At 49.0% G+C, this 24,999-nt stretch overlaps 2 long non-coding RNA genes across 2 annotated transcripts in view; both read left to right on the top strand.

Annotated features, from left to right (window-relative positions):
- LOC135311461 (uncharacterized) overlaps window positions 1-24,999 on the top strand; it is a 58,937-nt gene that overhangs the window by 23,161 nt on the left and 10,777 nt on the right. The gene's annotated exons all lie outside the window — the stretch shown is intronic.
- Window positions 21,362-24,293, top strand: LOC135311448 (uncharacterized). Its single transcript, XR_010371079.1, has 3 exons — window positions 21,362-21,550; window positions 23,991-24,123; window positions 24,211-24,293. It is a non-coding gene; the product is annotated as an uncharacterized LOC135311448 (long non-coding RNA).

Below are 24,999 nucleotides of genomic sequence, written 5' to 3'. Positions count from 1 at the left end.
TTCAAAGCACAGCACTATACCAGCTAGAGTGAAGAAAATTAACTCTATCCCAGCTGAAACCATGACACCAACCATAAATAGCTTCTGGTGGGGAAGAAGCAAGCTCCAGGCAGAAGCCAACCCATAGCCTCTTGTGAGTTGTTAGGCAATGCTTGTAACCTCTTAGCCTAGGCCAGTCGGAAAATGCAATGGAAGAATAGAATTTCTCGTCGTAAGATAGCATTTGTTTCTTATGTTGTTGGTACTTTTGTCTTCTGTGCAAAACTTGCAGGTTTCCATCGCAGGAATGCTGTTCTCACCAAAGCAGTCACGATAATGAGTGCCTTTGAGATGCTCAGAGAGAAATGTTCTGCGGTTCCTTCTGAATTACAGCTGTTCCTCAAATAAAAAGCGTTTTCCAATGCACTGAGCTGTGTGGGTGACCCATACGTGAGGCAGAGGGAAAAATGCAGGTGACGGTGCCTGATGTGCCTGTTGGTTCAGGTCACTCACTCCTGGGCTGTGCATCACCCGGCATGGCTCAAGAGCAGGCTTATCCCACAGCAGCCATCGGTGTGGTGTGCCTTGCGTTGAACTTGGTTTAAACCCAGACTAGACCACGACTTATTAGTGAAAGCCCGATCGCTGGTAGTTTGATACTACAATTGTAATGTTAATACACAGAGAGAGAGGGATGCAGGAAGTAGGTGTGTGATTTCTGTGAACACCGACAGCACAAGCGTAGATGACCCTAGGAACCCAGGGCACAGGAAAAGCTTTGCTTCTGATCTAGCCTATTGGTCTCATAGCAGCTTCCTGAAGGACGAGAACGGCACGCTCATCTCCGCAGGATCCAACAGTGATGTGGGCCAGGTAAGCCTTGAGTCAAAGAACCAACTGGAAGCAGCTGTCAGTAATACACAGTTGTGGGTCAGTCAGTTAGTTTATCTCCCATTATTAACATTCATGTAAATGTAACGAACAGGGGATGATTCCTCCAAGCGTGCACACCTGCCATAGTTCCTTTCTGACATTCATACATGGAAGTTAACACACCGCACCTCTCTAATACATAATCATTGACCTGGCTGGGCACCCCCTTCTTCCATGGGTCTCTATCTCCGCCGCTTAAGTTTAAAGGTACAGTGTGATTTTAATTCACTGCGCATGCTCAAGAGGAGTGGGATGGGGGTCAGCCCTTTCATCCCTCAGTTGAGTCGGGGGTCACTATCTCCCGCTGTTGGAATTACCTTTCCCCCAGTGACTCTGCGTGGGCAAATGTGCAGTTTTTCAGGGCCTTCTGGGGCCAGAAGTTCCCTTTGATCACTGCTGACTGAGTTGGGGCCTTCCCTTCACACCCTTCTTTGTAGCAGGATGTTCCCACTGTCAGTCCTTGAAGTTCTACTGATTTGTATTCTTTTAGGAGGTTCCTGTCAATGGGGCAGTCATTGCTAATAGCCTCCTCTCTGGCCCAAGCATTGTTTATTATCTTGTTAAAATTCTCAGGTGTTACCTTCTCCTCCTGACTCACTCGCTCTCACTGCTATTCTCACTTGAATAGCAAAGGCTATTAAAGACCAAGGGAACAAGCTCAGCCAAGACCTGCTGAGCAGACGCCCAAGCTGCCCACTTCTCGGAGGTCTCCTCTTGTGCCCGCAGTGGTTGTGTCTGCTGGCGCTCGCAAGGTTCCTGCCAAGACAATGCTGCCTGTAAAACCTTCAGGCTTTACATGTTGCTCCTCTGATCTGGAAGACTGACTCAGCAACCAACACAACCATCCAGGACATCAGTATATGCAGCGCCTGGTCCCTCCTGCCTCTCTTTCTGCAAAAAACAGTCACAGGAGAAAGTGCTGGAAAGCAGGCTCACATTCAACCTGTGCAGCAGCAAATCCCCCGTGGGCTAGAGGGGAACTTCTTCCTCGACGTACCCGTTTTCTTTTGGCTAAGTCTGAAAAGCAAGTCTCTTGTGACTGGCCAGACTAAGCCTTTCCTGCTGCCTTAGCACGCCCTCATCTCCAAACACAGTAACAACGGATAATAAAAGCTTGCCTTTTCTCCTTACTGCCGGTTGGGACCATCCACTGCCTGCTTGGAAATCAGGGGTGCACGTGTGCTACTGCTTCGGTTATAAGGTAGGAAGATGCTTGTTTGTATTTCAGAGCCTTGCAAGTATTCATTTAGGGAGTTATCACCATGAGCATGGCTAAGCTGGCTGCTTGGCTTACAGCTGTACGGGGCACAGACAAAAATTGCTCTCAGGCTTGTCCTCTTGCTCAGACATCTAATGAGGCAAAGTCACCGCAGCATGACTGCTTCTAGGGCAGCAGTCTTCTGCCTTGCTTTTGCCTCAGAAACTGGCTGCAGATAGGGGTGGGGTTGTTTTGCCACAGGGTTTGTGAGCCCAGCTTTGCCTCATCCCCCTCCTTCTTCAGCTTGCCTGGCTGTGGCTCCTCCTCCCCCTGCCAGGCTGGAGAGCAACGAGGGTGGTAACATCTGAAATGCGGGCACTTGTTCTCAATTGTACCTGTCTCCTACGGGAGAGCTGAGAGACCTTGCTCACAGAAGACGGGCTAGGGAGAACACAAGGCAATCTACATTAGTCAGGTGGTAAGGGGCCAAAATTTCCACCACAGACCACCTCCTCCTGGGTGAAATGCTATTGCCAATGGTGAAAAGCCTCAGGTTTTTTTAAAGGCAAAACCAACAAGGAAACCAACAAAAAAAAAGCTGGATGATTTTTTTCCCCCTCAGCTGGGCTTGTTTTCCCCAGCCCTGGCCACTCTGCAAGGCGATGCTTGTCACCAATATTAGGGTGCAGGAGAGGGCCCAGAACAGGGATGTTGCAGGCAGCACATTTCTTGAGGCTCCCAGTAATGCAGTCGCTGGGGATTGATCAAGAAATCGGGCAGTCGCCCAGAATTTCTATTTTTGCTCTCTCCCCAATTCCCATGACTCTTTTTTCCCTTTCTCTTTCTTCTCTGCCTGACTCCCCGCCTGTATTTCCTGACTCCTGTCTGTCTGTCCTGCAGCCTGTTCCTATGTTTTCCTTTCCCCACACCTCTCTCCCCCGCTCCCTGGCCTTCTCCTTCCTCTGTCACCGCGTCCTGGCCGCCTGTTTCCCCTCTGTGCTGCCGCCTGTCCCCTCTCTCCCGCCTGTATCCCCCGCTCGGCCGGCCCTGCTGCTCTCGGGGCCTGCGGGGGGGCGGTTCCCGCCCAGGGTCGGGAGGCAGGAGGGCGCGCCCCGGGGCATGCTGGGAGCTGTAGGCCTGGGGCAGGGGCTGGGGCCGGGGCAACATGGCCGCCCGGCAAGCTCACAAGCTGTGAGGCACCCGTGGATTCCCTGAGGTGGAAGGCAGTCGAGTGAGTGGGGCTGCAGCAGAGGGAGGGAGGCAGCGAGGGAGGGAGGGATGGACAGACCGAGAGAGACAGAAGTGCCTGAGCTGTGCCATGTGCGTGGCAGTGCAGAGAGCAGGAACTGCGGTGAGTCCTGGGCCCCGGGGTCATGTCACCCCTCTTCCGCACCCCAGTCCCTCCTGAAACCCCTCTTCCCTTTCCCTCTGTGGATTCTGTGGTGGGATATGTAGGTACATATGTATTTATGTGTATGTATGTAATTTATATTATACATAGACATAATACAAATCTTATAACATGAAATACTTGTTTATACATACTTTAATATTTATAAGTATAGAATAGTAGTATTTTACAGAAAAAATACACTGTTCTGTATGTAAGCTATGCCCGGCCCAGCTCAGCCACCCACGGGGTGGGCAGGGGCTGCATTAACAACCCCACACTCCCTCCCGCTGAGCAAATGCCCGCAGGCAGAGAGAGGTGCTGCAAAGGCAACACCCAACTCTTTTAATGAATTTTAATTAGTATTTTCTCCCCCGGAGTGCCCCAGGTCCTCTGCACAAGCTTCTAACAGGGTCACTTGGTCCTGCAGTCTGTGTCTTCCCAGTCAGTGTGAAAACTGTCAGCGTGGCACGGAAGCAGAGTGGAAAAGGTGCCTGCAGAGGTCCAGGGCGTGAGGTCGCGGGGGCCCTTAGGGAGCACAAGAACCTGAGGAGCAGGGAACGCTCCTGGGACAGTTCAATTTCTGGGCAGTGCTGAATCACAGTCAGACCTTCCAGGTGTAGGTACATGGATATAGAGGGAGGGGAATTGTAGGAGAGGAGAAGAAATGTGCTTAGCTGGGGAGCAGCTTCCCTGCCAAAGGGCTATAGGCAGCCCTGTCCTTGAGCGCGTGCCACACCGGCCTTTCTTCTGCTTTAACTTCCAAACAGCATATGCCTGGGCAGCTGTTCTTTTTCTCCTTCCTTTTGGATTTAAGTTTCAGCGGCTACAACCGCCGCAGTTGAAGCTAAAACCAGCTTGAGTGTCTGGACTGCAAGTGCATACAATGGCCACATCCTGTAGTAGGCACTACTCCTGGCCTGCTGGTGAAAGACTCGAAATCCTGGTCCGTCTGAGGACTCTGTTGTTGCTGGTAGCGAGTAGTGACAGGGAGGCCGTTCTGTTTCAGTGGCTTTCTAGAGAAGGCAACAAGACGTAATACCAACACAATTGGGTCTTGTGACTGTGGAAGCAGGCTAGAAGACCTGGCCCAACTCTTTGCTGAAGCTTCTGGTAGCTGATTCTTCCTTTCCTTTACTTGCAGCCAAATGAGGTAGAGCAGGGTAAGACTGTCTTGACCACGATAGGTCTAAAGACCTCGCAGGGCAGCCAGAAGGAAGCTGTTGAATGAGGCCTTCGCTGTGGCACTACTCTGTCAGTAGTCAAATGCTAGAGAGGAGAAGGCAGCTCACAAGCAGGGGATGGTGCTGGGCCGGTGGGTCATGGGCAGCCGTAGTCGTTGGCTATGTCCATGTTGGCCTCCCTCTGCACAAAAACCTGCAGCTGGCCCAGTGACCCCTGCAGGGCCGCCCACTCCCGCTCCTCCTGGGCCCCACCCAGGGGCCCCCCAAAAAAGCAAAAATCCTGTAGTGGGAGGGAAGACTTAGTTTTAGTTAGAAGGAATTAAAGTCAATGAAAGGCAAAGCAAACGCATCCCCTTCTCGTTTGCTCTGCGTGTACCTGCTTTGGGCTGTGGGTGGGCGTAGGGAGGGTGGAAGCCTTGCCTCTCTCTTGACAAGCCCCTCTCTCCCCCTGGAAAAGCACTGCAGCCTCAGGTGCTTCTGGTGTTGGAGGCACCATTAGCTTTCTTCTGAAAGCCAACTCAGCTCTTGGTCTTAAGTGTGGGGTTTGTGTTTTGGCTTTTGTTTTGTTTTTGAAGACAGATATTTCTGTATGCTTTTCAAAGCAGAACGTGGGTCATGGTGTGGTAGGAATAAATCACTGGAAAGCTTGCCAATTATTGTTGAGCCGTAAAGCAGCAAAACCAAATTTAATTAAGGGTTTTTGTAAAAAGGATGCACAAAAGCTTCCCTTTGAATATTTCTTCATTGTCTTGCTCTCATGTTAGCTGTCAAGTTAGACTCTTGCCTGCAGGCCATATAATAACTGCTTCCTGAGAAAATACAAGAAGTAATTAATAGTTCATGAACGGTTGTGCCTCAGTACTGGTCGATGCTAGACTGTATAATGCCAGACTCCAAGAGGGAGCTTCCCTAGTTTCTTGATTGCTTCTGAAAAACCACAAAATGAGAGTGGCTGTGCCTGCCGTGAGAGAACATAGGCCTGTTTTGCCATGTGCCAGAAAGGGTGGCATATGGAGCATGAAGCTTCCAAATACTTGATCAGGCTTCCTTTTTAACAGAACTAGGTACAAAAAGTACCTAGGGAAGGGAAGCTGAATCTTCTGGTAAGACTTGCAATGGAACGAAGGTGTCTTTCTCAGCTCTGGGTGTTCCTCTCCAAAGGCACATTTTCAAGAGCTTTTGAGTCAGTAATGCGGTCATGTTGTATGTGCTTTCCTAAACATATAGAGCAGGAACGATTCACTGGCGTGAGGAATCAGCTTCTGCATGTAGATGGTTTTTCCTCAGCATCTGATACAACTGCGCCTTTGAATTCTTCGACTACGTTAGGGCCTAAAGCACAAGAGCATTTTGCAAGGAAGAGTTTTAATCTCCCTTCTGAGCAATTTAGTGACGTCTTGCGGAGAGCTGTTCCGCTGACATTGTGAAATTTGGTTCTACGCTTTTGAACAACTGAAGACATAATAGGCAGTGAGTCGCGTGTCTCTCTGAGAATGTTTTCCTAGTGTAAGCTTAACTGGGGCTTGGGGCATAATATCATTCAATCGGCTGGAAAAGGAACAAGGTGAGAGTTACCCTTTCTCCTTGTGGAACAACTGCCCTTGAGTCTGCATCCTCAATAAACACTGCTGAGTGTATTTCAGTACATCTGAAATCGAGAGTGTATTTCAGTACATCTGAAATCGAGAGTGTATTTTAGTACATCTGAAATCGAGAGGTTTTAAGGCAATGTTGCAAAGCCCTTCAAAATTCAAGGGACACCTGGAATAATAAATGGGAAATGTTCTTTTTTTCCAGGTCATAGACATTAAATATGTTCATCAATCTTTCTCTGTGAACTTGCATGCGTATTTTTATATATTTCAATACTACTGGAAATTTTTCCGTTTTCAACTCTTTTTAATGGCAATTCACAGTTATTTTGTATAAAACCAAGATGTTTCTGTTGACCCCACCTATTGAATATTTGCGTGATGTAATTATCACAGAATCACAGAATCACAGCTTGGAAGGGACCTCAGGGATCACCTAGTCCAGCCTTTCTAGGAAGAGCGTTACACAAGCCTCTGGTTGACTCTTCATGCCATTTAACGTCACTCGTTGAAAGTGTGTGCGTGAGGTCTGAATTCAACCTTCGTACACAGGTGGTGAATAGAAGTTTCCCCAGTGACTGATTCAGAGCACGGAATTAAGCTCTCACTCTGCACTGCGCTTTGGAGGAGGAGCGGGTTTGTGCCCCTTCTCTGAGTGGAAGGTGCGCTGAGGGATATTTCGCCCTTAGGGAACCTGAAGTTAAGCCAAAGAATGTCGAGTGAGTCCAAAACACTGCTTAAGCCTTTGGAACATCCCGGCTATAGTCACTGAGGCAAATGAGTACTTTAGTTGAGAAACACTTATGCTGGGTAAAATGAGAGGGTGAGAGGCTTTTGCTGCTTCAAATAATCATGGAAATGTAATTTTAAATGTGGTTCTTAAGATGAGCTAAGTCTGCATTTCTTTTCTTAACAGGACCAAAATTTTGAGCCTGTTCCCAGAGTGAAAAAGAGCACAGGAATTCCATGGAGTTTCATGGTGGAGGTGAAAGATCCCAGCACAAAGGGTGCTGTGCTGACAAGCAGTGGGAAATACGCAATGCCAACTCTTGCTGCGTGAGTATGGAATGAATTGGACCGATCAAGAAGTGAACAAGAGAAACCATGCGCAGAAGCGTGAGTGGCAATGCAACCGAACTGGCCAGCGTCTGTAGTTACAGGGGAGGAAGCATTGTCATTGCGGCTTAACCTGAAAATCTGTGATGCTTTCTAATGCTACAGTAGGGTGGTCCTCCTGTTCGTGCCCCTGGAAGTTGGTGAAACTTGTGCTGTGCTAAGAAGCTGTATTTCTGCAAAAGATTTCAGTGGTGTTTGCAGTGGAGTTGTTCTCTTGGAAAGGCTGTTTTGGTTCTGTTTGATGTTGCAAAGGCTCCTTGCAAAATTTAACAGATTGCCACTGGACTGAGATTTACTCCCTCTGACTTTTATGAAATCCCATGTGTGGAACACACAGAAGTTTTCCCGTGGCTGTAAATTAAGAAAATACTACTGTGTGCTGAGAGGAGTGGCTGTTTTAAAATGCACTTGGTAGCACTTCTGTTGTGCTGCCATGGATCCCCTTTTGTAGAAGGTGTAACATAGACTTCTTCCATTTCTAAAATGTAATTACTCAGCGACTAACTTGATTGGAGACTAACTTGGTGCTGAGCCTGCCATTTACATATACCGTCTGGTGAAGGAGAGGTGGGATTCATTTCACCTCATTTCTAGCTGTCAAAAAATTATTTTTCTAGTTTGAGCTGGTTTCTTGGTTGATCGAACGAATGCAGAAGGAAAATTCTTCCCCCCTCCCTCTTCTAGGGTTGTGGCTGTAGACAAGTAGTTTAAACCAAAGGCTTACGTTGCAGAAGGCTAATGTGGAGTGAGAGAATTCCATCTGTTCTCTTCCTTTGATAAAATCCAAAGCTTGGAAAAGTTTTCTTTGAGCCATCTTTAAACTTTTCTCTCCCACCAGGCCCTCTCCCCCTCCAGGGAAGCTCCTGTGCGAGGAAAGAAGGAAAAGCCTCCCTTTTTGCCAGAGGAGCCATCGCCCTCTTCTTCCTCCTCATCCTGCTCTGGTGATCCTAGTCCAGATGAGTTGTTGTGTCTCATTTGTGAAGATGCAATGTCCGATGCCGCTGTTAGTGCCTGCTGTGGAAACAGTTCCTGTGACGGATGTAAGTGCAGCTCCCACGGTTGTTACTTCAAAACATCACACCTGATCTTCTGAAAGCAGAAAGAGGAGATCAGGGAATTACTTTGTCACCAGCTCTATTTAAGGCTTAAGCAGAGCCTGAACAGGAAAGGACTTTTCTCACTTAAAGGGAAAAAAGGCAGGAAGCTTTTTTCCCTTTTTACTTATGTAGTTAAATCCTCTTGACAGGTGGAAGGAGGAGTTTGAGAAGAGAGCCTAACTGCGCAGGTGATCACAGTATTAGATATCGAACGCGTTTGGTTTGTCCGCAGCCCTTTCCCTCACACAAAATTATAGAGCCATCTCTGGTGCCTTCCTGTGGTCTGCAGCCAACGGGGAGCTGGGCATTTAATCCACACTCCTCTCCACGGGAGAGGTGGTTAAAAACTTCAGAGCTGTGCCGGTTGTAGCTGGGATAGAGTTAATGTCCTTCAGCGTCGCTGGCAGAGTGCTGAGGGCACACTGATGTTTCAGCTGCTGTTAAGTAGCGGCTCCGTGTCGCTAAGTAGCGCCTCTGCTAGTCAGGGGCCTCTCCAGCTTCCCGAGCTCTGCCCGACAGGTATGAGTGGCCGCGCCAGGGACCCCTCTGCCCGCCCAGCTCCATCAGGGGTGATGCCCAGGTGCGAGGGCAGAAGGAGGCCCCGAGCCGTGCGTCAGTCGGCCAGAGTGAGTCGGCCAGCGTCAGTCGGCCAGCATCGCCTGCCCGCACTCAGCTGGCTGGCGTCAGTCAGCGTCAGCGTCTGTTGTCGGGAGTCAGTCAGGACTTAATGCTGTCGGCACCGCTGACCCCCCGCCTGGGGTGTGGGGCTGAGCGCGGTGGTTCAAGTGCCGCCTTAGGCCCGTCAGTCAGGGTGGCTGTGTCAGCCTTGGCTGGCAGCTGTCACCTGCGTTTGGGCACACGGTGCCGTGTCCTGCTCTGCTGAGGGCGGCTCCTCATTCCCTGCCTGCTTCAGCTCGTTTTCCTGCTTCCACGTGCCTGGGCTTTGCTGGTTTAAGGCAGTGAAACGAACTTAATCAGGCTTCCCTTAACTTTGTGTCTTCTGCCTAGTGAGCCGTCGGACAGAGCTTTGGAGGAAGAATGGTGACAAGCCCCTGCTGGTGGGGTGGTGTTTTACTGGTGTGGAGGAGAGGATACTTCAGTTGGTGGGAGCGAGTCCCCAAACCCCGGGGCCTGTCGCGTGGGCTGCCAACGTTTCCGCAGCTCCCCTCGTCGGGCGGCTGTTTGCAAGGGGTGTGTTTGAGCACTGGGGGTTCAGCAGCCGCCGGGCCCTGGCCCTGGGCAGCCTGCTCTGGGGGACCCTGCCTGCGCAGGGGCTGGACCAGCTGCCCCCAGGGATTCCGGAAGGCCTTTCTCTCCCTTGTGACTCCGTGACTCTGGAACTGGTGCTGCGAGGGGCCAGCGCTGTGGGAGCGCTGGGAACGTTGTCTTCCCTGGGCTCTGCCTCTGTCGGGACGGCTGCGTGTGCGCTCTGCCCTGAGACACTCGGCGCCTGCGCCCGCCTGTCCAGGTACGCCAAGCAGTGTGCAACAGAGCACACTTTCAGGAGTGACCTGAGGAGCTTTTGCTAGCTTGGCCGCGTTGGAGAGGGACTGCAGCTCCTGCCTGCAGGAATAGTCGTGTTGGAGAATAACCCTAGGAGGCAGCTGGGTAAAGGGGCTCTAGTGTCAAACGCTGATGTGTCTCGGGTTTGGGTTTGTTCATGTAAAGGGAAATGAAATCTGTGGTCTGCATCAGATACGGGATCGGGGCTGTTGGGGGCTGTATTTCTGGGGAAAATGTCACTGAGCCAGTCATGAATAGTAATTCAAAAAGCTCTATAATTGTGATCTTTCCCTGCTGCTCAACAAAGCGGATGCTGTTTTTCTCAACAGAGCATAGTTTTTCTTCCATTTCTTCTTCTTTGGCTTCTTCCCACTCTTTGTCCTCTTTCCTTAGACAATGTGACCCGAGCAGTGTCAGGCAATGGTGTCCCTTCTCTGACCACCAAGTAACGCTTCCCTGAGATCACTTTAGCTTCCACATCTGGCTGAGTGAAAGAATGACGCCCGTCAGCCTCAGCCTCCCTCCGTGCGAGAGTGAGCCTCTACGTGCACGAGGGAGTCCAGAGCTGACTGAGAGTGCCTTGGGTGCTGCCCTTTCTAAAAGCGAAGGGGTTTCTTGCAGCTCTCCTTGCAAAGTGCGTGTGTGGTTTGACATGTGCATGAGCTAGCAGGACGGCTTACGGCCACAGAATGGAGATGGGCAAATCCCCTCTCCTTCTCCCCGGTGCAGTGTCCTGCCTCCTTCCTTGTGCCAGCTTTTATGCTTGCTGGCTCTCTCTGCAACCCCGTTTCACTCTCTAAGCTGGTGGGAAACTCTCTGCTCTTGTGGGTGCGTTCCCTGTCTGCTTGGGGAGTTAATGTGGCTCCTAAGGAGCTCTAAAACGTGTGCAGGTCAGGCCAAGGGAAGGCACAGGGATACAGGAGCAGAAGGAAGGAGCAGATGGAGAGATGGGGGCAGCAGCAAGGCCTCTCTTTTGGTGGCACTGAAGTGAACCTGGTTTGTGACATCATGTCTGCAGCTGCGACTGACCGTATCTGTAGCTTTTCCTTCAGTAAGCCCGTAACATTGTTGGCCTTTGAACCTGACTTTCATGTACTACATGTCAGTCAACGGTGACATCCCAGAACACTGACTTGGCTGGATGTGATTCTGCTCAAACATGTAATTTCTCAACTTGTTCTTTTTTATTTATTTTCTGGAGCTTTTTAATGCAAAACTCACTCTCTGACTCGTGCCGCCTTGCTTGACTTGACTCCAGTGTCTTGGGCTTTTTTCCCATGTTGTTTATCCTGTCAGTACCCCTGCGTCCCTTTTTGTTGGTGATCTCGTAGGCATCAGAAAAGCAAAGGATTCTGCTTTTGCTCTGCTGTGAGATCCAAACCTGTCCTGAGTGCCCTTTTGTTAAGGAAAAGAGCCGCAGGAGGTGGCCGGGAGATTATTCACGGCAAAGGGATGAAAGTTCTGTCAATCTCAAAAATGTCGATGGCTGTCAGGAGCCTCTTTTGGCATTGTCTTCTCTATTCACAGTGAAGAATGCGAGACCTCGCGGCTCAGGTAACGAGCAGCCTGCTGCAGTTTCCCGAGGTGACCATTCAGGCTCTTGGGGAAGATGAGCTCACGCGAGGGTCTGTGCTGCGCGGGCGGTTTTCCAGAGGTGAGCCTTTTCCTTGAAATTGGGTCTTGCTGTGAAGTTGTTACTGCCTGGAGGTGACCTGAGGCACGGGGTCACAGCATCAGCTGTGTCAGGTTGGTGCTGCTCAGGTGCGTCAGGTTTTGAGAGAACAGAAAGGATGAACTATGACAAAATGATGAAAAATGTTAACATTAAAACATTAGTAGAGTTAAACTTTGAAAGGACAACAGCCTGCGCCAGTCTTGAGCTATTAAAATAACACGGGCAAGTCAGTGAGCCCTCCTCAACTTCTAATGGAATGAAAGGCAGTTTACAAAAAAGTCCTGGTGTGGTTTTGGGCTGTATTTATTGGTACCATCATAACATCCCGTGCAGAACTAGTTCTCCCACAGTGTTAGAGAGGCAACCCCCCCTGCTTTTTCTTTCCTAGCCTGACTAAAAACAGAAGGAAGAGGAAAGCCCTGTTGGGCGCTGCAGCCAGGTTTGCAGAGCATTTAATGGGACGCAGAGGAGTGTCCCGGGAGAGCTGCTGAGAGCGGCTGAGCAGATGAGGTAGCTGACTTTGTCGGTGATCTGAAGGTAGCGCTGGGGGCCTGCCTGGGTGTCCGGGCTTCTGCTGAGACCATGTAGAATCTCTCTGTGTGACTGTAAGTGCAGTAGTTGAGTTAATACTCCCTTTGTGTTGGAAGTAGTTCAGTGAAACTAAATGTGCTAACTTCTCTCTGTGATCAGCGCGTGTAAAAGTTGAAATTGGCTCCCGCAGTGCCCATTTTGAGGTAATTCCTTGTTGAAGTCCAAACCCCTGCCCAAAGTAGGCGTGTGTCGAGCAAAGTTAGTCAACTAGAAAAGAATTGGCTGAGATTTTTCCATATTTGAAGTATGCTTTAGGAGTTGTATTCTCATATGTATTTAGATGATTTCTAGCAAAACCAAGCTGAATATGGTATAAAGACTAGAGACCAATCTATTGTAATCTTTATCCCAAACAAGCAGAATTCTTCAGTGCAGGAATGACAAGTCCAAATGCAAAATCATAAGGTGGTTCATTTTACGATGCATTGGTTGAGGATTCAGTGGGTGATTTTCAATAATCGACCGGAATTCGGTAAGCCTCTCTTGCTCTGTGAGCTACTTCTGTTGAAGCAAAGGGGCAGTGATTGTGATTTTCCCGTTGTTTTCAACCCTCTCTTGGGAGTTTGCTTTAGCCAGCCTTTTCTCTTCTTCCAGGGAGAGATGGGCTGGCCTGGCTGGCGTGTGGCCCTCAGCTGGAGGTCGTGAGCGCTGTGACGGGAGAGCGGCTCTCTGCACACCGTTTCAGTGGAGCCCGTGAGCAGCCTCCCACCATCCGCGTGGTGAAGGAGGTTTCCTGGCAGACGGGAACGGGGCTGCTGGTTGGCTTGAGAGAAGCAGAGGGAAGTGTTCTCTGCCTGTACGACCCTGGAACATCGAGCGTGGTTACAGCAGTAGTTCTGCCAGGAAGGGTAGGTGCTTTTTAATGGGGGAAACGTTGTCAGGTGCTGCATAACGCTGTTTCAGGAGCAGCTTTGGAGCGTCTCTTTGCTAGGACGTCCATTTTCTCTATTGTGTCATCATACTGTCACTGCAGAGTGTCCAGTCGAGAGCACCTTGATGTGAAAGCGTGGGGTTAACGGTACCGTTATCCTTTGAGTTTGCTGAGAGTCAAACAAGTTTTCTGGTTTTGCAGTAGAGCACGTTGTTACCTCATTCTCCACTTTGACAAAAAGGCCTGGAAAACTACCTTTTTTTTTTAGCCAGAGTGACAAAGAACTCGTCCTCACCCTGCCTTTCAAGTGTTGGTAACATACATGTCCTGAATGGTTCATTATGTCAGAAATACTGTCTTTAAAACATCTCAGACTTCCATGGCTGTGCTGTAGCTGACTTCGGCACATTCCCAGGAGTCTCGGACTAGCAAGCAGGTGACTTTAGAGCAAAGCACATTTTTCTGTTGACTTAGGATGGGAAAAAACAGGCTTCACTGCGTTACCTGGCAGGTGGTTACAGACTGACTTTCAGCCTGAAGCCCTTGAACCTCTGCTTATTGCATATGGTGCTTGTGCCGGTGGGATACTCTGGTGTAATGTTGCTAATTTTCCCTGCCTTCTCTAACCCATAAATTCAAATGACGTCCTTTCCCCTCGGCTCCTTAGAATCTGCGACAGATAAATACTTCCGTATTACTCAGCTTTCCAGAGCGTGGTTTGGTTTGACTTGCCAGAATCCAGGCGGGGTTTGTTTGTCTGTAGCGCTACAGTGTGATTGCTGGCAGTGAGCGTTTGTGGGGTGGTGATTTCTAACGAGCTGAGCCTGGTTGGTGCTCCGCTGTGTGGGTTTGCCGATCATCCTGATAAATCTCAGCGTTTGAGATGGAAAGGCAAGCTGTGTGCTGACATAGACGTGCAGTCATTCAGACTTGTCAAAGCAAATCTGAATTGAAAACATTAACGGTATTAAATTGGTTTATAAGGGTTGCATGTTTCAGAGCTCTGGAATGGTATTTTCCCCACTCTTGCTGGTTTGTGTGAGGCAGAAGGGCAGCATGCAGAGTCAGGGAGCTGAGACAGGATTTCTGCGTTCGTTCCCAGAAGGAGCTGGCAGCAGTGTAGGAGAGTGTGCAAAGCCAGTGGCTGGTGCCGTGGGAAAACAGGCAGTTCCAGGAGCTTCTACAGGGAAAACTGAAGCGTTAAAACTGGGAAGCTGTATGCAAAAGTGGAAAAGGTGGATTTGGGGCCAGTTGTACAACAACAAAACGAGACCTTAAAAGAAAAAGAAGTTAACAGCAACACGGGAACTTTGGCTGATTCCGCAGCACGATATGTGCAGTGTTTCTGCTTTCCTCCTGAGAGTCATCAAGGCTTGGAGCAGCAAGAATTCGAATAATCAACGCACTTTTGGTGGTGCTTTGAGTAGCTGAGATGATTGGAGATTTCATCTGATTTCCAGGAAGTGTGAAACAATATAAAGTTGTCTGAAATACTGCGGGCACTTCTAGGAGTAGAATTCTTGTGGCCCAGGGGAAAGGTAAATTCTGTAGCAGATTGCCAGGCAGCGCAGTCACAGCAAGTGCTTGATACGGGAGAGGAGAGAACTTTGGGGCTTCGAGGTTTGGTCAATTTTTCCCCACCTCTGGGGAGAAAACCCAATCTATATAAAAAAAAGGACTCCTTGTGGTGCTCACTGCTCTGTTCCGTTGTCGTGTAACAGGTTGCTGTTGATGTAAAGCTCCCTGGTGTCACTGTGTGACATTATGCAAGGAGGCTGAAGGGCAGCCCGTGTTCTTTTGTTGTGGAGCCTTAGTGCAGGAGCCCTCACGTGCTGGTGTCTCTGCTGGAGCCGTCAGGGCTGTCCCGGGAGGGGCTGCAGGTGCGGAAAGGTCTGTCTTCATCAGGGCCTTGTACTAAAGCTGCTGGCAGGCGGCTCCGCGTGTTACAGAGCAGCGTGCGCTTCTCCTCAGCCGGAGCTGGCTTTTGGCGAACCAGCTGCTGGGCTTTTTGCCGCTGTTTCGGCACTGAAAACTTTTCTGCTTTCCCTGGTTGCTCTGTTGATTCTAAATGAGGACTGGTGTAACTTTCCCTAAGCTGGTATCTCCCTTCCGCTCTCTGTAACAATACTCCCTTGCCATGGCAGCGGTGTGTCTCCCCTGCAACTTGGCCGCTGCCGCGTCTGACTGAGAGCCGAGATTTGCCCTAGTACCTGTTTGGCAAAGAAGGCGTGGGCTGTATCCCAGTGCTGACGGGCTGGGGGCCGTGGGAGAGCGAGAGTGAGTTTGGTCTTTCTTACTCCAGTCCCTTAAATACGGTCAAGTTTCTTGCATTTAACGGATTTTCTGTGTTGTCTTCGAGTTAATGGTTTCTAAGTGGAAAATGGAACTTGGTAAGCTGTGATAATAGACTGCACCATTGCAGTTGGAGTGAGCTCAGCGAAATCCCTGCAGGAAACCCCGTAAACGGAAGGCAGTAACGGATTTTTGTACAGGACATTTTTGGGGGTTGGTTGGTTTGTTTGTTTTGTCTGGATATAATTGGGATCAATGCTGTGTTTTTAAGTCTGAGAACCCTGTATTTACTTTCTTGCTTCTGATGGGCTGATTCTGGCTTCACTTTTGAGTGATTTCTCTCAAAGCTTGTCAAAGAGCTGAAATACTAACTTGTAGTTTTCCTGTAGGTAACTGCTGTAGAGCCCATAACTAACCCCGGAGGAGCCAGCGTGAGGCCTTGGCACCTGCACCGGGCTCTGCAAGGGTTTTGTGGCGTGGCAGCGGTGGCGACAGATGTTGGTCATCTGCTTGTGGTGGACCTTGGTTTGGATGATCTCTCTTGCAGTCAGAGGGAGAATGAACCATCGGGTGAGCTTGCGGTTTCTAAACTTGAACGGAAAAGTAAGAAAACTTGTGTCTTTTAAATCAACAACACGCATCCCACTTTGAAGCTACTGCTGTGCAGACGTTTATGGCTGCTGATGACAGGTGGCGGTTTGACATCGTCTGGCCCTGAAAGGATTAAAAATGGGAGTGGCTTCATACTCCTCCTAAGGTTACAAATACCCCCTCCCACCAGGGTCCCGCTGTCACGGTGATTCTCACCAGTGAGGGGTAGGAATCTGACCATCCGAGTCGGTGCAGCTGCCTGACAGGAAGGTGTGTCGGACGTGCCCTGTTTCCTGGGAATGTTCTTCTGCTTCTGTTCATTGACTTGGGGCAAAGTTGAGGCTTGTTTTTTAAAGTAAATATGCCTTACCAAAATCCCTGCATTTGACCAAACGGAACCTGTACTTGGTGTACTCGGATTGCATACGCTGTTTTTGCTCTTACAAGAGTGGCCTCGGGAGCTGGTGTCACTTCAAGTAGCTTCACCATGAGGCCCAGACTCCTGATGTGCAGAGCCCAGGAAGAATTTGTCTATGGAGGTTTTGCTTTCACCTGGTTTTGAAATAGGAGCGAGGATACCTGTCCAGTCAGAGAGTTCCTGTGTGCTCTGAATGCGTACAGAATGGGAAGAGCAGACAAAGTATTGCATCAATGGGTATTTTGCCGGGGACGGTAGAATTAGATCATCCATGTTGTCACGTCAGTGTTTCAAATGCAACCTGAATGGCCTAACGCATTCCTTTATTGTGTGGTTTTGTGCGTGCAGGTCTAACAGTTGTCACTAGAGCTGCTGCTGGCGTTTCACAAGGAAGAGCAACCGTGAGCAGAGCAGGGAGACATCTCTGCCTTCAGCTACAGTGTCCTTCAGGAACAGCGCTCTCGACCCTGTGCTACATCAGCAGAAGCAACCAGCTCGCCGTGGGTTTTTCCGACGGCTCCCTGTCACTGTGGAATATGAAAACTCTGCAGCGGGAGTAAGTCGGCCTTTGCACTTGGTCACGCCTGGAGGTGCAGGGCTCTCAAGGCTCTGCTTGAGGAGGAAGTCTGTTAATTGAAAGAGCCCTTTTTCAGGGAGGGAAATGTGGAGTGTAATCTTGGCCTGTTTAGGAATCCCCTTCTGAAGTAGCCATTGAGCCATACCTGGATTCAGTGGGCCGCCTTCTGCCCAGCGGGCTGGGATTGTTCTCCTTATTGTGCCCGTGGGCTGAGGAACTGCGGAAAGCTCCCTTCTCTGGGTTCTGTCAAGCAGTTGGGGTGTGAGAGAGCTGCTTTCCATAAGGCAGTTTGTTCCACCAGCAGTATTCAGTGACAGCAGGAGTTGTGTGTGTTTCAATGAAAGAGATTGTAGACATTATTTCTCAGAACCAGCTCCTGCAATGAGGGCACCCATTGAAAGGCTGAAGTATGTTAATGATGGGATTGTGGTGATCATATTCTTTAAAGCGTCCCGGTTGAAAGGAGTGAGACGTGAAGGATCAAGAGCTGATCTGTGGCTGAAAAGACATTCTCTCCCACATTTCAGCCTCGAGCAAAAGAGGGGACTGACCCATGCCAAGGCAGCGATGCATGGGAATGAAAGTCTGCTTGGAACACTTGGAGGTGGAATAAGGGTCATGTCAAGGGATAAGCAACAGAGAAATGAGGGAGATGATTTCAGCTCTGCCAAAGAGCAATCCCCCCTGGAATATCTGACCCAATTCAGATCGGGATTCACTTAAGCAAATCTGCAGTGACTCACCGGGAACGATTGGCGGCATGAATAGAGAGTGGAGGGACAGTGTGGTGGCAGGAATAGATTGTGAAGGTGCAAGGAAGGTTCAGAAGTCTGGAGGAGAAAGGCTTTAGATAGTCCAAGTAAAGAAACAAGACACTACTGGTGTTTGGCGCTGTTTTCAGCGTGTGCAGAAGAGAGGCTGCATTTTCAGTTCAATATTGAAGCAGGCGACAAGAGTAGGAAGAATCTTTTGCCTGGCAGCTGAAGGAATCTTTCATGTTCCTGCTCCGCAGGCAGGGGAGGAGATAAAGCCAGGTTATTGCCCGTGATGGACAGTAATTTCCTCACCTCGTGGCTGTTGCATCAAAAGCAGTCGCTCCCGTGACTCCCTTGTTTGAGACGGGAGTGTGACCTTCTGTGCCTTGAGGAGAAGCACGTCAGGGGCTCTTTGCTCAGAAGATGCTTCTCCCCTTCTACAAACAGGCAGGGCCACCAGGCTCACCTGCTTTCTGTTTTTGTTAACCCTGCAGGCACCACTGTCAGCTTGAAGGAGGAAGGATTCCTGTCTGCGCCGTTACTTTTCAAGAGCCTGAGCACGATCCTCGCAACTGGTGCTACTTGTGGGCTGTTCAGTCGACGCAAGAAAGGTGAATAAAAGCTTACTATCGGCCACTGGTTTTTTTTTTTTTTTTGAGTATTTGTTCACCTAGAGTTGACCCACGTGTATTTGTTTTGTTGAATTAGCCGTGCAGGAGATTCTCTCCGGTATGGAAGGGGCTGACGGTGCGATTTGTACAGGATGTAACAGGGATGGAGAGGGACCTACTAGTTCCTCCCTGCTGAAAGGCAGCAAAGCGACAGTGGCTCGATTTCTGTGCTGGCATTCTTCAATGGCTTCCTTTGTTTCCTGATGACTGCTTCATGATTTGCCTGATATTCACACCGTGGTATGAAAATACCATGGAGCGCAGTGGAGGCTGCAGCTCCAGAGCACTGACGGTGCGGATCCACCAGCCTGCTGCCCCTAAAGGAGGAGGTGACAGCATGGCCGGTTCCCTGGTGCCAGCCTGAGCCTTGGTGAGCCAGCTCAGCTCGGCTGGCAGGGAAGGTGCTCAGCAGCCAAGTCGGTGGTTTCCTGCTGGGCTAATGACTGAAAGGAGGGTGTGGAAGGTGCCGTGTGTGCAGGGGAGGGACTGGAGCTTTGGTGGGAAGGGAAGGGGAGAAAGATCTGCCCCTTTCAGCATCAGCAAGCTATTTACTCAGCTCGGCTGCTCATGGAGTGGCAATCTTTTTCAGTTTGACTGTAAAGCAGTTTTGATTGCGAGCTCTTCAATGCGAAGAGCTGTTCCCAACCATTTTTACTCCACAGAACATCTTGAAGCTTCCAGATTGTATGGGTAGCCTTTGCCCCAGAAGCTGTTAGTGTCCAAATTTCCTCCTTTGTGGTTTAGCAGCTAAATGTGACCAATTGTCATGCTTTGGGAAGGGCTGTTTTTCTTTTCAGCAAGACAGTGCTATTCAGGAAACCTCAGCCTAGACCTAAGGAAAGGGTAACGAGGACTATAAAGCAGCTTTGTAACCAAATGTCATCATTTGTACCTTTTCCAGTGAAGGCGATGCCGTGAGTTTACATCTGTTGCAGTTAGCGTTCGCAGACAGGAGGCCCTTGGCTTCAGGACAAGCCATGTACGAGGTAAGACGTGCGCGTCCGTGAAAGGATGGAAAGAGTCCTTTTCCCTAAGGGAGTATCAGTGAAGTTGGCAGGGGGAATATTGACCATGACAATTCAGAGATGACTTAAAAAGAAAGAATCTTTTGCTGAGTCTTCCCGGGCACGGCCTTTGCCCATACTTTTTGAAAAGAAGTCATACAATTTCATACCGCCGTGTCGTGTGTTCCAGCCAGGGCCGTCTGCAAAGAGCCCGTCTAAATTCAGTTCCTGAAGAGGCAGCAGCTTTTAGAAATAAAATGATTCTTCATTTAAACACCAAGTGAATGGCCTGTAGGAAGAGAAGACAGGGCTTTGAGTAGCTCTGTTTAACCAAACTGCAGAGTTGAATAAGGTTCTGTCTGTCTCCCTTCCTTAAAACACGGGCGTACAGCTTTATTCTGTTCCGGTCTTCAGGTTTAAATCCTTGTTTTCCCTTTGAGCTCTGTCAGCAGGACTTCACATGACGCTCACCTGCAGGGTCTCTTCGGTGCTGGTCCTGAAACTTAGTAGCTCTAAAGAGAACTCTTTCTACTTTTTGGCTGCGTTACCTACGAACTCTGCTCTTGAAGCCAGCAAAATACGCAAATACAGTAAAGAGTGGTCTGATTTGGTCAAAAAAGTATATGTAAATTTTGAGAAGTGGCTCCAAAGAGGTTGTGTTTAAAATAGAGATGAACTAGCCTTACCTCTCTGTTATCTAACAGATAGAAGACGCGTTTTTAGAACGTATCATTTTATTCAGTGTTACGCCTGAAACCCTTGCAAAATCTTTTGGATGGGAAAGTAATCTTAATTCAGAGCATGTCTTTCCTGTTGAGGTGCGGTAGGAGAGGATCTGTGCTCTACAGCCTTGATATTTATTAGTAGTATTTCCTAGAATGGTTAAGAGAAAGCTTGCCTGTTCTCAGAGTAGGTGAGTTACATGTAACATATCAGGTCATACGAGAATGGATTGTCTCATGCCAGTTCCTTCTAGAGCTCTGAAACTTTAGGAAACTTGGGTAGAATGAGGTACAAGCAATTTTTTTATTTTCTGGTAGGTTTTTGGAGATTTTTAGCTGCTTAGCTTTTGGTTTTGTTTGGTTGGTTTTTAATTGTAGAGCTGGTCTTTGTCCACAATCCACACACCCATGTGTCGTAGGGTAGAGCATTTGACCAAGTGCTGTATTTGGAAAGACAGTATTTCAGTCAATGCTTGCTTAGCAATTGGTGGTCTCAGAGGTTCCACACAATCCTGCTGGAGTTTCTGTAGGTCTCAAAGTAGTTGGCTGACTCTGTAGGAATTCGTGCCCCTAAACGCCTTGCCCACGTGCATGCCATGTCCGCCGGGTTGTTTTGCTGTTGGCTGCACTTGGTGAAGGCAGGGAGGCATATTTCACCCTTTAGTCCCTGAGGAGGTGAGAGGAGGAGCTGGCAGGAGCTGACGTGGTTTGAGAGAAGAGTGTGACTCAGGAAGACGTTCTCATGGCTACTCCCGAGGGATGGGCTTTCACTCTAGCGGTGTGTGCCTATAGATAATGCCTCGCAAGAGAGCTTTGGCTGCTGGAAGGCCGTGACTCCTCTAACTTCATCAGTTCTGTGATCAAGTCATGGAGCAAAGCGCTTTGCATGCCTATGTATGGCATTATTTCAGATCTCTCTTTCTAGATAAATACGTAGGTTTGTGAAGAAACCGGGATGGTGCAAGGAATTCTGCAAAACACATTTAGAACCAGTAATGCGAGGGAAATGCTCAGTTCTGAAAATGTGCAAAGCTTTTACGGCCAAACTTACCCGTTACGGTTTGACACTCAGTTCTCTTGCTTGTCAGCTGTAGTTTCTCTTTGCCATCAGATTAAGCGCCTGGGAGAGATACAGTACAATATGCAGGTTCTATTAGACATGGACATTCTTTCCTACTGAGGTATAATGTCTGCTTTTCTCTCAGAATGACCTTTCTCTCGCCTGTGATTTTTTCCGCAGGGTTTGGCATCCTGTGTTGAAAAGTACAGGTTGGATCTGACGGGTGGAGCCTTTCCCTTGAGAGGGCAGGGCAGCAAGGCCAAACTACTCAGCTGTCAGGCTGTAGAAATCTTTCCCAACTGCATTGACAGAGAAGGCAGCGTTGATGAAGGTTTGTTCCTGATGCCCGTGTTTGGTTGTTCTAAACTAAATGGTTTTGGCATCCAAGCAGTGAATGCTGTTCCATACCCACAGCCTGAAAGTCTTCAATATCTGTATAGACTAACTTCTTGGGCTTATTTCAAAGGAAAAACTGGGTGCTTAGGTTCTGTGGGACTTGTTAAAATAAACCCTATTTTTCCCTTCAATGCTTGCTGACATGCTGTAGCGATGTATGGTGGGGTCACCTCTATAACACCAGTCAGTCATTTTATTCCTCCAGCTCTCGTCTTTGAACAGTAGGATCATCCCCTCCATTGCTTAGGAATGTTCCCTCAACTTTGTTTTTTCCCCTCTTCCAACCTATGCCTGCACCTGCATCCAGCTGGCGGCTGGTCACGAGTGCTGTTCCCCAGGGCTCGGTCCTGGGGCCAGATCTGTTTGATACCTTCCCCAAGCACCTGGATGAGCCGGCAGTGTGCCCGCGTGGCCAGGAAGGCCCCCAGCATCCTGGCTTGTATGAGAGAGAGTGTGGCCAGCAGGAGTAGGGCAGTGATCGTCCCCCCCTACTCGGCGGTGGGGAGGCTGCACCTCGAATCCTGTGTTCAGTTTTGGGCCCCTCACTACGAGAAAGATACTGAGGCGCTGAGTGTGTCCAAAGCAGGGCAGCGAAGCTGGTGAAGGGTCTAGAGCACAAGGTTTAGTTGGGATCTTAGGGAAAATTTCTTCACAGAAAGGGTTGCGAAGCAGTGGAACAGGCTGCCCAGGGAAGTGGTGGCGTCACCATCCCTGGAGGGAGTTAAAAGACGTGCAGACGTGGCGCTGTGGGACAGGGTTTAGTGGTGGGCTTGGCAGTATGAGGTTTACAGTTGGGCTCGATGATCTTAAGGGCCTTTTCCAACCTAAATGATTCTACGAGTCTATGATCTGCCTGTGCACTTTGCCCTCTCTGTGTCTAATAGGTTCCTACACCTACAAGCTCTTAAAGCAAGAGCTTCTGGCTTCCCTTGTCCGGATCGACAGTTAAAACTCCTCTGGTGTCTTTCATTCCCTTGCAATAATGAGATGTGCATCTCTGGGTTTGCACATCCAGTGATGCTCTGAGCACATCTCTGAGCCGGCTGCAGTGATAACTTTCACAGCCTTTTGTTTGGGTGTGTGAATGCCCTTCCCTCTCTTCTTACTGGCCTTAACTTATGTCTGCTGTTACAAAGACCACACTGGCGTGACTTTCTAGGCTATTTGTGTTTATTAGCTTTGTCTTAGTCCTGAAGAGGCAGCTTCCACCTCTTTTGGGGTGCCATCCTCTAACAACAGCGTGTCAAAATCTAATGAAAACCCCTTTGGATTTTCTCCACCTGTGTCATGATTCTGAGGAGAGGGCCTTCTAAAACCTTCTCAAAAACAACCAACAGGCGCACCCACCAAAAAACCCAAACCAAAACCAACAAAAAAGGCCCTTTCGGTCCCCTTTTCATGAAGCCTGAGGCATGGAAAAATGCTTGTAATTTTTCTGATGGCTCCTCATTAGCTTTTATCCAGAAACTATTCAAGTTGTAGGCCCACATGAGCTTCTGTTGGATGTGGGTTGAGGTTAGAAATGCAGCTGGCTTCTGATTTATGAAACTAATTGACATCTTCAAAGGCAGTTTCAGCGGCTCACACAAGTGAAAGGGCACAGAAGCTCACGATGACACACAGTAAAGCGTGGGAGGCTCCCTGAGCAGCCCTGATGAACTCAGCAGAGAACAGAGACCCATTTTGCCAAACGACCTGTCTCCTGGTTCCCTACTCTGTCAGGGTAAAGGATGCACCCCCCACTTTGCTCACATCTGGAGAATGCCTTCTCCCCAGAGACGACAGACCATGCCACTTCTTGAGAGAACCCGAGTGTAACATGGTCAATGTTTGATGTTAAACTCTTTGTTCCAGCCTCCTGTTTGTTGGGGTTGGGTTTTGGTGTTTGTTTTGTGTGATAATTGTGTTCTTTCATTCTGACTGTGCTGGAAAGGAGCTATTCATAACACCCGTAATCGAGTCGAATCTGGACATTAATAATGCCAGCTGAGTGATCAAGTGTATACGACAAGAATTTGTATGCTTTCTAAAAGCAGCAATGTATGTTTTCCTAGGGTGGTGGGTTGTTTTTTGGTTTTTGTTTTTTTCTAACCATCTTGATGCACTCTTACTGTATGGGAGACTTGATTACCTGACAATTGTGTATTGGATTTGTCTTAGGACGGATACAGGTTGAACTCGCAAAGGGGGGGCAGCATGACTGAAACCTATCACAGAGGTGATGCTGTGGTGTACATTTTTAAAATTCTTCTTAGTCAAGTGTTGCGTTTCATGAGTGACGTAACAGAATGAAGCCAAAATAGAAAGGGATGTTTTGAAAATGTCAGATAGATTGTATTTTCTCCCAATAAGAAACAATGTCTTGTCTTTTCCAGTCATATCTCCTGACATCAGTGTCTCCGTCTTCAGCTGGCAAGTGAACACACGCAGCCAGGGAAAACCATCTACTTATTTGGGTGTATTTGACTTTGACTGCTGGTATGAGGCTCAAAAGCCAGGCTCACTAAGGTAGGTTTTTATGAAGCTGGTTTCAGTATCCCTCCCCATAATTCATTGGAAAGTCGGCGTTTAGCTTCTGCGCTTGTTTTCTTTCAGGCCAGAAGAATCCCTTCAGGACTGCCCCTATTTTGCACTGTGGTCACTGGACGCTGTGACAAGCACGACTGCTCCAAACCCCCTTCTGGATGTTGTGGTGCAGGAGCGCAGCCTAAGCTGGAGAGTTCCTCCTTCTTACCCACAACCTGAGCTGTGTTTTCATCCAAGCACCTATAATTTTGGTAGGTATTACACGGCTTTGAGTAGTGATAAGCTTAAACCGAGCTCAAATGCCATTTATTGGTTCTCCTGTTCACTGTTTGTCACGCAAAAACCCAACCAAACCGAAACACCCCAACCCCCCACCCACCCAACTGTGATGACGTTGTACTGACCAAGTGTGTGCTGTTGTGACACCTGCCTGACAGGCGGCTGGGTCTGGGGGTTGGGTGCTTCTGTAACGCAGCCCGTGAGGTGGTGCTGGTGATCAGATGAAATGACTCTGGGCTGAAGCTCAAAGCGCAGCACCTCGATAGCCCCGGAGGTAAAATTTCTACCCTCAGCCATTATTTTTCTAAAAAAGGCTGTAAGTGATGTCATGAGGAAAACGGGTACTCAGTTGTACCTTTCCAGAGGTTGCTGTGACAAAAATGTAAACTGGTGCTACCATCACGGTGAGAGTATGGAATGTTGTCCAACGTTCGTTGTCTCTGCAGATGGCACGTGCCTGCTGAGCTCTGGAGTTGTTCATGTGACGTGCAGCGGCTTCCAGAAGGAGGTGAGCTTTTACTGTGTCTTTATGGAGAATGTCAAGAGATGGAGCTTTCCTAAGCTTTCCATGGCGCTGCT

Source organism: Phalacrocorax carbo, unplaced genomic scaffold, assembly GCF_963921805.1.
Source record: "Phalacrocorax carbo unplaced genomic scaffold, bPhaCar2.1 SCAFFOLD_73, whole genome shotgun sequence".
NCBI classification, from domain to species: Eukaryota; Metazoa; Chordata; class Aves; order Suliformes; family Phalacrocoracidae; genus Phalacrocorax; species Phalacrocorax carbo.
Note: the sequence above shows the minus strand (reverse complement) of the source record. Positions and strands in the feature narration are given on the sequence as shown.